Here is a 10,598-nt window from a genome sequence, read left to right on the forward strand (position 1 = left end):
TGCTGCTTGGCCTGCTGTGTTCATCCAGCCTTGCACCTTGTTGTCTCGGATTCTCCAGCATCTGCAGTTCCTACTATCTCTTATAGAGCAGGAGCTTAGTTTCTTGATTACAACAACTTATATTACAGTATGAAGAGGTTGCAAGGTTAGAATATGTCCTAGCTAGGTTACATTTACAGAATGTGTTAAGTGAATCATTGGCAAATTCTGAGACTTGAACATGTAGGACATATTGCTAATTATAATTATGGTGTAAGAATCTTTACGTTCTAGTGCATTGAGCATGTGGCAGTGATTTTTAACTTCTCCTGAATGCGTATGTTCTGGGATAATTATCTTCAGGGATGCTTATCTTCCAAGATTGTTTGTGGAAAGTTGCAAACGTCATTGTCTTCTTCAGTAGTTTTCTCAAACTAGCTCAATTATTTGAAGAAATCAAAGAAAACGAAGGAAAAATGATTTATTTATAAAAATGATATACTAACTGCTCTCACTGAGTTAAACACTTGTGTGTTTGAATGTATGTTTGTGTACGTATGTCATAAAATTAGTAAGAGGTCATGTATTTTGAAAAATGAAACTAAATTGAAAGGCGCTAGTAATTATTTATTGATTCTGTTTTGTTCACATTCCAAAAATGGAAGCAATTCATGGCACCTGTGAGAAAGTAAGAGGATAAAAGTTAGACTTAGAGCCTTTTCAATCTGATCTCAGCCAGCTTTTGCAAAATATTTTCAATTTAGAATTGGTTCCAAACTTCATTTAATTATTATGTTGTTTGTTATAGTTTGAACATGAAAATTCTGAATGATTGAAACGAATATAAAGAGGAAGTGCCAAGGTCAAATTAAGAAACCTCCTAATTCGGCAAACCTATCTCCTTTTAAAAGTTCACTGAATGCCAAATTTTCACTTTGAGATCAGGTCCACTGTCCCCAAGAGCAGGCCCAAGGCAATGGTGGAGGTGGCCAGATATCAATTAGAATTTGGTTTATTGTCACATGTACTCACATGAGAAGTTTACAAGTTGCCGGTTACAGTGCCATCTTGGGTACAAATCTACCTAGGTACAGAATCTTAGGTACAAAGCAGAAAAATAAAGAAACAATGTTTAAAAAGTTAAACATTCTAGCCAACAGGCTGGAAGTTTCACCTCCATTTCTGGGAAGTTGGTTCTGTCTTGATGATGAATGTTATGCCCTCAAGCCATCACCCTCATTTCCCTTACCCGGAAATGAACCCGTGCACCCTCACATTCTCCATGCCCCTTCATTTTCCCCTTGCCCTGTCCATGCTCCCCTATGAATCCTCCAAATCTACTCATCCCATGTCCACTAATAGAGAAGGACCAATATCCTGGTGGAGGAGATTTGCTGAGTCACTCAGGAAGGATGAAACTAGTCTGGTTTCAGAGAAGGTTGAAAACAGTACAGAAGTTATTGAGACCACTTCAATTAGTAAAGGCAGTGTTGGTAATCCTAGTACTAAACAGGGCAGATGAAAGCATAGCAAAAAGCAAGGAAGTCTGGGTTAAACTGCATTTACTCAATATAAGAGGCCTGACAGGTAAGGCAAATGAACTTGGGGCATTGGATGCGAACATGTGACTGGGATATTATAGCTATTGCAGAAATATGCCTGAGGGAGGGACAGGACTGGCAACTGAATGTTCTGGGATACATAAGCTATAGGAAAGATAGAAGTTGGGGTAAGAGAGAAGGTAGAATTGCATTTTTGGTTAGACAGAACATCACAACAGTAGTGAGAGAGGATATTCTTGAGGGTTTGTCCACTGAGTCTATATGGGTAGAACTGACAAATAAACAGGAGAGATCACTTTAAAGGCATTGTACTATAGGCTCCTCAATAGTCAGTAAGAGATGGTTGAGCAAATATGCAAGGAAATCACAGATAGCTGCAAGAATAATAGGGTTGTACTAGTCAGGGATTTTAACTTTCCTAATATCAAATGGGACTATCATAACGTAAAGGGCTTGGATGGATCAAAATCTTGGAATTCCCTCCCTGATGACATTGTAGGCGAACACACAGCAGGTGAACTGCAGCAGTTCAAGAAGGCAGCTCACCACCACTTTCTCAAGGGCAACTAAGGACGGGCAAGAAATGCTGGCCATCCAGAAATGCCCATATCCCACAAATGAATAGAAAAAGAAAATTTGTTTAAGTGTGTTCGGGAAGAATTTCTCATGCATTATGTAGATGACCCTACTGGAAAAGGGGCAAAACTTGACCTCCTTTGGAAATAAGGCAGGACAAGTGACAGAAGTGTTAGTGAGGCAGCACTTTGGCACCAGTGACCATAATTCCATTAGTTTTAGAATAGCTATGGAAAAGGATAGGACTGGTCCACAAGTTAAAGTTCTAAACTGCGGCAAGGCCAATTTTGATGGTCTCAGACAGGAACTTCCAAAAGTTGATTGGGGGCGCTGTTGGTAAGCAAAGGAACGTCTGGCAAGTGGGAGGCTTTCAAAAGGAGTTCAGGGCCATCATGTTCTTGTTAGAGGAGAGGGAACCCTGGGTGACTAGAGTTATTGAGGCCCTGGTCAAGAAAGAGGCACATGACATGCATAGGCAGCTAGAATCAAGTGAATTCCTTGAGGAGTATGGGGTATATTCGAGTACACTTAAGAGAGAAATCAGGGGGACTAAGAGGGGACACGAGATGCCTTGGCAGATATGTAAAGGAAAATACAAAGGGATTCTACAAGTACATGAGGGGCAGAAGAGTAACTAGGGAGAGAATAAGGCCCCTTAAAGATCAAAAGGCCATCTATGCGTGGAACCACAGGAGATGGGTGAGATCCTAAATGAATATTTCTTGTCAGTATTTATCAACAAGAAAGGCATGGATGCTAGGGAACTTGGGGGAATAAATAACGATGTCTTGAAGAGAGTCCACGTTACAGAAGAGGAGGCGCTGGAAGTCTTAAAATGCATTAGATAGATAAATCCCTGGGACCTAATGAAGTGCATTCCAGGACTTTGTGGGACACAAGGGAGGAAGTTGCAAGGGCCCTACCAGAGATATTTGTATTATCAACTGCCACAGATGAAGTACCTGAAGATTGGGGGGTGGCTAATGTTGTGCCATTATTTAGGAACAGCTGCATGGAAAAGCCAGGGAACTACAGACTGGAGAGCCTAATATCTGTGGCGGCTAGCTTGTTAGAGGGGATTCTGAGACACAGGACTTAGAGGCATTTAGAGAAGCAAGGACTCATTTGGGATAGTCAGTATGGCTTTATTAATGGGAAATTATGTATCAAGAATTTGAGTTTTTTGAAGGGGTGACCAAAAAAGTAGATGAGGGCAGTGCAATAGACATTGTCTACATGAACTTTAGCAAGGCCTTTGACAAGGTACTGCATAGTGGGTTGTTGAGTAAGATTAAATCTCAAGGGATCCAGGGTGAGCTAGTCAACTGAATACAAAATTGGCTTCAAGGTAGAAGGCAGAAAGTGTGGTAGAGGGTTGTTTTTCAAACTGGAGGCCTGTGACCAGTGGTGTGCCACAGGGATTGGTGCTGGGTCTACTATTATTCCTCATTTATATAAATAATTTGGATGAGAATTTAAGAGGTATGGCTAGTAAGTTTGTGGGTAATACCAAGATTGGTGGTATAGTAGACAGTGAGGAAGGTTATCTAGGAATACAGCAAGATCTTGATCAACTGGGCCAGTTGGCTGAGGAATGGCAGATGGAGTTTATTTTTGATAAATGTGAGATGTTGCATTTTGGTAAGACAAACCAGGGCATGACTTACACAGTCAATTGTAAGGTCCTGGGGATTGCTTTCGAACAAAGAGACATAGGGGCACAAGTTCATAGCTCCTTGAAAGTGGAGTCACAGGTAGACAGGTGGTGAAGAAGGCTTTCAGTGTGCTTGTTTTCATTGGTCAGAGTATTGAGCATAGGAGTTGAGACATCCTGTTGCAGCTGTACAAGATGTAGGTAAGGCTGTATTTGGAGTACTGCATGAAGTACTGGTCACCCTACTATAGAAAGCATATTCTTAAACTAGAAAGAGTGCAGAAAAGATTTACTAGGATGCTACCTGGACTGGAAGGTTTCTGTCATAAGAAGAAGCTGGCTAGGCTGAGACTTTTTCCCTGGAATATAGGAGACTGAGGGATGACCTAAGAGGGGTCTATAAAATCATGGGGAGTGTAGATAAGGCAGATAGCCAACTGCTTTTCCCCAAGGTAGGGGAGTCTAAAACTACAAGGCCTGGGTTTAAGGTGAGAGGGGAGAGATACAAAATGGTCCAGAGGGGCAATTTTTCACACAGAGGGTTGTGTGCATCTGGATTGGGCTGCCAGAGGTAGTGGTGCAGGTGAGTACAATTTTATCATTTCAAAAACATTTAGACAGGTACATGGATGGGATAGTTTGGGAGGGATATGGACCAAATGCATGTGACTAGTCTAATTGTGTAAACTGGATGGCATGAACAAGTTGGACTGAAGGGCCTGTTTCCATGCTGTAAACCTCCATGACTCTATGACACTATGAGTATACCTCAGAAGCCTCTTTAAAATGGACATTTAAAAAAAAATTCAAACAATCTAATAAAGCTATCATTGCAACACAATCCAAATCAAAAAGGACCTTCACTTCAAAAACAATTCAGATCCCCTGATGCCATCAATTTGTTGTCACTGGCCACAAATCAGGATAGCTTTAAAATGTTACTAAAAGATTATCTGTCTGTCAAATTGCTGACATCTTGGAGCTTAGCCAAGTATTCATAATAGACTCAGCCGTAATAAACATTTGCGACTCATAGATAATGAAGCCTCCTAAAATTACTAAAACTAATGTCTATATTTTTTCTAAGCTATACTAGGTGCCCTGTCAATCAGGGCATTCTGGCAAAAAATGGAAGTATATAAGTGCAATTTGCAGAATATTTTATTTTCAATTTTAAAGAGCTGCAGATTTAAATTACTTCAGGTCATGACACACTGAGTTCCCAGACAATAATTTATTCGGTTTGTATAATAGCAAGTTTTCCAGATGGAAAGCACTCTGATTCATCTCATCACTTACACAATGATCACCTTGTTTTGCAGGACAGAGCTCGACAATCGACGATTACGGTAAAACACATTGACCACATTATACAGCAGCTAACTAATGAAGCCGAACAGACATGAGCTTCAAATTCTTACTAGAGGAGCCTGACTCCACACAAATTGTACTTTTTCTTCGAGGAGCTGGGGTGTGGCATTAGATGTTTCACTTGCCAGCAAGACAAGGGAACATTCAGTGCTGGAAATGTGACATGTGGTGCACAATAATGAATGAGACACGCTGTAACAATGGGACTCTTCAAATAGATATTGACTTCAGTTCAAAGGAACGTCTCTCTCTCCTTCCTTTCTTTTTTTTTCCATTTTCTGAAGAAGGTTCCAGACACGAAACGTCAGCTTTCCTGCTCCTCTGAAACTGCTTGGCCAGCTGTGTTCATCCAGCTCCACACCTTGTTATTCACAGATTCTCCAGCATCGACAGTTCCTACTATCTCTCTTTCCTTCCTGCCTTTCAGAATGTTTTACATGAGATAGAGAAGGGCGACATTTTAGGGGTTTTAATCTGGCAGACTTCGTGCGTTAAAAAAAACACAAGAACGCTACATCGCTGCAGTAAATTAACAGTTTTGAGGGTCACTGGACCCGAAACGTTAACTCTGATTTCTCTCCACTAATGCTGCCGGACCTGCTGACATTTTTCAGCAATTTTCGTTTTTTGTTTCTGATTTCCAGCATTCACAGTTCCTTCTGCTTTTATTTAGTAAATGAATTGCACGTAACTATCACACGGGAGCGAAGTCTGTGTCTCTCGGTTATTGCTGATCATTTAAGAAAAGGTCGCGAAAGAAACAGCTCATTACACATCTTACGAAGTCTTTATTTTGCCTCATCACTTTAGGGCACGTGTTTAATCAACAATATATTAGAACGCCTCTTACTGGAGTTACTTACCTAATGTCACTGCCACTTCCCCGTGTGTTCTGTTCTATTTATTTTCTCCTCAACAGCTACTTACTCGAAAGTAAATTCGGCTTAAGCGTGTGTTTTTCTTTAAAATTTTGGTCTTTTAGATTTGGGAGCTATCCTTGTCACAATTTAGTAAGTAACAAACCGGCGGCGCTCTCCATCACAGCTCCAACTCTCGAAGAAAGAAGATCCCAAAACCGTCGCTCAGTTTTTATACACTCTCTGATCTAACCGGCACGTCACTGATTGGAAGAATCTAGCAGTCCACACACGCTGATCCCGATGCAGGATTGCAAAAGGGAAAAGCAGATCACAGACATACAGCGGGAAAACCAGTTGACCACACTGATTTATACAGACTAGCACTGAGTGTGATTGTGAATTTAGAACAGGGAGGCAAGCTAGTTCACTTCACTTGCACTTTACCTAAAAAAGTTCCCAACGTTGGACGCTGCGGAGGCAGACGGCATTGCAGTGACTATATTTACATGTCTGCTTCTTGGTTGCAATTTTTTGGGGGTGCTTAATTTATATTTAATTTTCATTGGCTCTGCTATATGAGGGTCTTTGGCTTTCTGATTTCCAGCATTCACAGTTCTTTCTGTTTTTATTTAGTAAATGAACTGCACGTAACTATCACACAGGAGCGAATTCTATGTCTCTCGGTTATTGCTGATCATTTAAGAACTTCTTGCCCGTCCCTAGTTACTCCTGGGAAGGTTATAGTTGAGGCAGTCCATATGAAGTAGGGATCCCATCAGCGCAGCTAAGGAGAGAGTTCCGGGATTTTGACGCAGTGGCGCTTGAAGGTACGACGATACAGCTCAAAGTCAGGATGGGCTGTGACTTGGAGGCGAGCTAGCAGATGGTGTGTTGATGTCCCAAACCTTCGGTTTCTTAGTTTACAGCCATTGCGAGGTCGTCACTTACCGTAATTACGGATGACCCTCCATCAGCCAGTTCTAGTTCCGCAGTCAGTTTTAGTCCTACTGAGCTTCCTAGTTCGCAATATCGAAAATCCAGCGAATTCATTACTTCATACACTTTATTTCTCTCTTTAATAAGTTATTCACAGTAAATATTTTGAATTTGTGAATGTTTTACCCGCACTAATTGGTGTTACAATTTATGTTTTCATATTTTTAACTGTAATAAAGCATCAGAAAAGAAGCACAGTTGAACGAAATGTTACTTTCTCTGGAATAACACCTTGCAGAATATCGAAATGTATTTTGTGCTAACTGCAATAGAATGTAATAGGTAGCAAATAATCTGGTATAGCGATGTTTTAATCTGTCAAAGCATCACAATCTGGGATAATTCTACAACTCATTATTTCAGATCAAGGTTACATCCTGATAACAGATACCCCCCACCCCCGCAGTTAAACTGCAGTTCGCCTCCAATTTCCCGCTATAGTTACTTTTATCATTTACCTCCCGTCAACAAAATTTCATCTTCAATTAAAAACAGGTCCAGCCTGTAGCCAATACAGCATTCGCATACACTGGACAGAAATTATGTTAGCTACCTACACAGCTCGTGATCATTTGAAAATCATAATAACTGATACTGAGAATAGTCAGGTCGCTACCAGCAGAGGCAGTTTGGTGAAGGTATCATTCACTGGTTTATATACCTATCGCTGAGGCTGTCTACCAGCGTCAGATCGACTGGTAATATTTTTTAGTGGCAGGAAGATTAATGACTCCGCCATTCCAATATCTGCAGAGTTACGCGCTTTTCGACTAATTATAACTCTTCGCTGGAAAAAAAAACAGATAGTTGGCAACCTCGCCGGGTCAATGAATCGAGCCAATTGATACATTTTCCATATTTGGAGAAGCCAGCCGCCATGTCGGCAACATTCTTCTTATAAAAGCAAGTGCGGTGAATGATCTCGGCATCCTCCATTGAGTCAACGACAAAGGTAGGTTCGATCAGGTCAGCTCTCCCAAGTCATGCATTCGTAATAGAATGAACAAGGCTATTTAAAATTAAGCATTAGAATCGGCAGTGCTCTCGGGAAAACTATCCTAAGGAGAAATAACAAAATGTTATTTTTATTTAGCTATGATACACAAGTATTACTGAATCCAATAGATTTATGCGTAAAATGTTTTTTTTTTACATTTTTGCCACATTTTCCTCTTACGTTCCTCTCCTGATTCATTTTTACTATGGCCTTTTGTCTTTTTGCCCCGTTGAAACTGATATGAAATTTCTTGCGCCCTTTTTTAAAAATAAAAAAAATCCCAATACAGTTACAAAAAGTTTGATGCATTCATTGAAGCTTGGTCAAGACAACTACCAAGCACCTGAGGCAGGCGTGTCAATGATTGTCGAGGCTACCACGCAGCCTCCACTCTCAATCTTGAACTTTAAAGGATGCTGATGGTCAACACTGGGGAACGTTTGGCTCGGAAGCCACCTTTTAAAACGTTATCTGTGTAAGTTCAACGTGTACTTGTTGACCAATGGATCAGAGAACGTATTAATTGCGCTAAAAGAAACTGAATGGGGGGAGAAAGCTAACATCTCTGTTAAAAGCCAACATTGTTGTGCATCAAACACAAGGTTCAAGCAGCTGATTGAAGTCCAAAGTCTTTCTCCGTCAACAAAACACTTGCCTGACGATTAACGTTCACCTTTGCTTCCAGCTCCTGGCAACTGTACAGGATTTGTTACTTCCAGCTACTTGTGTCGAACAAGGTAAGACAAACTAAATACAATGTCGATGCATGAGATTTTCAGAACAAAACTGATTTGACGAGCATTATGATGAATGGCCTGTACAATCTATGATATTAGATGCGGTGGTTGCACATTGACATTACTGGAGCTTAGTCATTGAAATATTCTCAAGTTCCTGACAACATAAATATATTGGGATCATTCAACAATTCGGTCAAACTTGTAAAGACGGAGGTTGGGGTGTAATGATGCTGTCACTGGACTAGGAATGCAGAGTCCCAGGCTAATGTCCCTGGGGACGTGGGGTTAAATCCCATCAAGACAGAGAAGTACATTTGGGGAGGCCCGGGTTCACGTCCCACCTACTTCAAAGATGTGCAATAACGTCTTTCAATAGGGCAAAGAGAGACGAAAAATACTTTTGTGGGGGCTCTTGAGCAACTGTGGTAAGCCCCTGCCTCTGGGCAAGAAGGCCCATTTGCTTCAGAGGATCTGAACCGATTCGTTGAAAATATCTACAAAGGGCTTGGTGCAAATACGGGGATTGGCAGTTATGAGCTGAAATTGTGCGTTGGTGACCAGCTGGAAATACATTTTTGCTTGACACAAGTTGTCGCCTATCACTATTTCATGAACAACTGTGTAATTGTACGAAGAATGCACTCTAGATGCCACTGGTGCCTCAGAATATGGTACATGTAACAGTAACAGGGCATGATAGTCAGCGTTCACTATAACTGAAGACGCAATCTGGCCAGAGTTACAAACATGCTGCAAAATGCGGTACCTCAATTGTTGGCGACATCGCGCGGTGTTTAATATAATCTGGATGTATATTGCCTGTTGAGTTAAATATCGCACTTACATTTCAAATATATTGAAGTCCTATACGAATTTTTGGCACATGGATTATGTAGATCAAAAGCCTCTGAATGATAACGTGGTTCTGTGTGTTTAATGGACATTAAGGTGCCTGTAATTAGTCTGGTTTCTGCTGAAAAAAATGTAAAAAATAACTACCAGGTTATAGGACGAGTAACACTACCGCTGCAGCACAATGTTACAAACGGAGGCTACAGCTTTTAGATCAGTCGCGTTTGGTACTAAAACAAAGTTGCTGGAAAAGCTCAGCAGGCTCTGGCAGCATCCGTGAAGGAAATAAAACAGAGCTAACGTTTCAGGTCCGGTGTTTGATAGTGGGTGGTCTCCATCTGTGCTGTCCATAGCTTATTGTCGCCAGTCCAATTATACCACAACTGAGAGCAGTACTTGTGTCTATTGTGGACGGTGTTAAAGTCAGACTGCATCACAGGAGCGTGGGTACCCCTCTAAGTCTCACGTTGGGCTCAGAGTAGGCTTCGCATGTTTAGTACGAAGGCTCCCTGACCGGTGATGTTTCATTCCCTTCCACCGTCAGGGAAGGTTACAAACATTAAATACGTGAAGGGATGAGGAACGCCACAACACTGACCTTCATTCATCGATTTAGATTATCTCTAACCGATTCCAATACACTCAAGACTCTTTAATCAATGAAAGGATTTTCAAACCGCCGCTACTTCAAATTGGGAAGTCGACACCAAGTTTTAATATGTGGGTGCCTGGGCTTTTAAATAAATCTCGGTAAATCCTATTTGAGCCGTATTGACATGTGTTGTCTCACACATCTGACGGACAGATTGACTCTTTGTGTCACTTTGCATCCGCCAAATAACTGGAGTCGGAACTGGTCTCACACAGGACCAGGCAACAAAAGACCCACCAGGTTTTGTTTGTCAGCACTTGGGTTGAGCGTGCAGAGGTAACCCTGTTGAGTTGAAGGTGTCTGGCTTTGAGTTGGGGTTCAGTGCAAAACGTACATGCTAATGTACAGTAATCCTAGAA

The sequence above is a fragment of the Rhincodon typus genome, chromosome 23 (assembly GCF_021869965.1).
Source record: "Rhincodon typus isolate 14 chromosome 23, sRhiTyp1.1, whole genome shotgun sequence".
Classification (NCBI taxonomy): Eukaryota; Metazoa; Chordata; class Chondrichthyes; order Orectolobiformes; family Rhincodontidae; genus Rhincodon; species Rhincodon typus.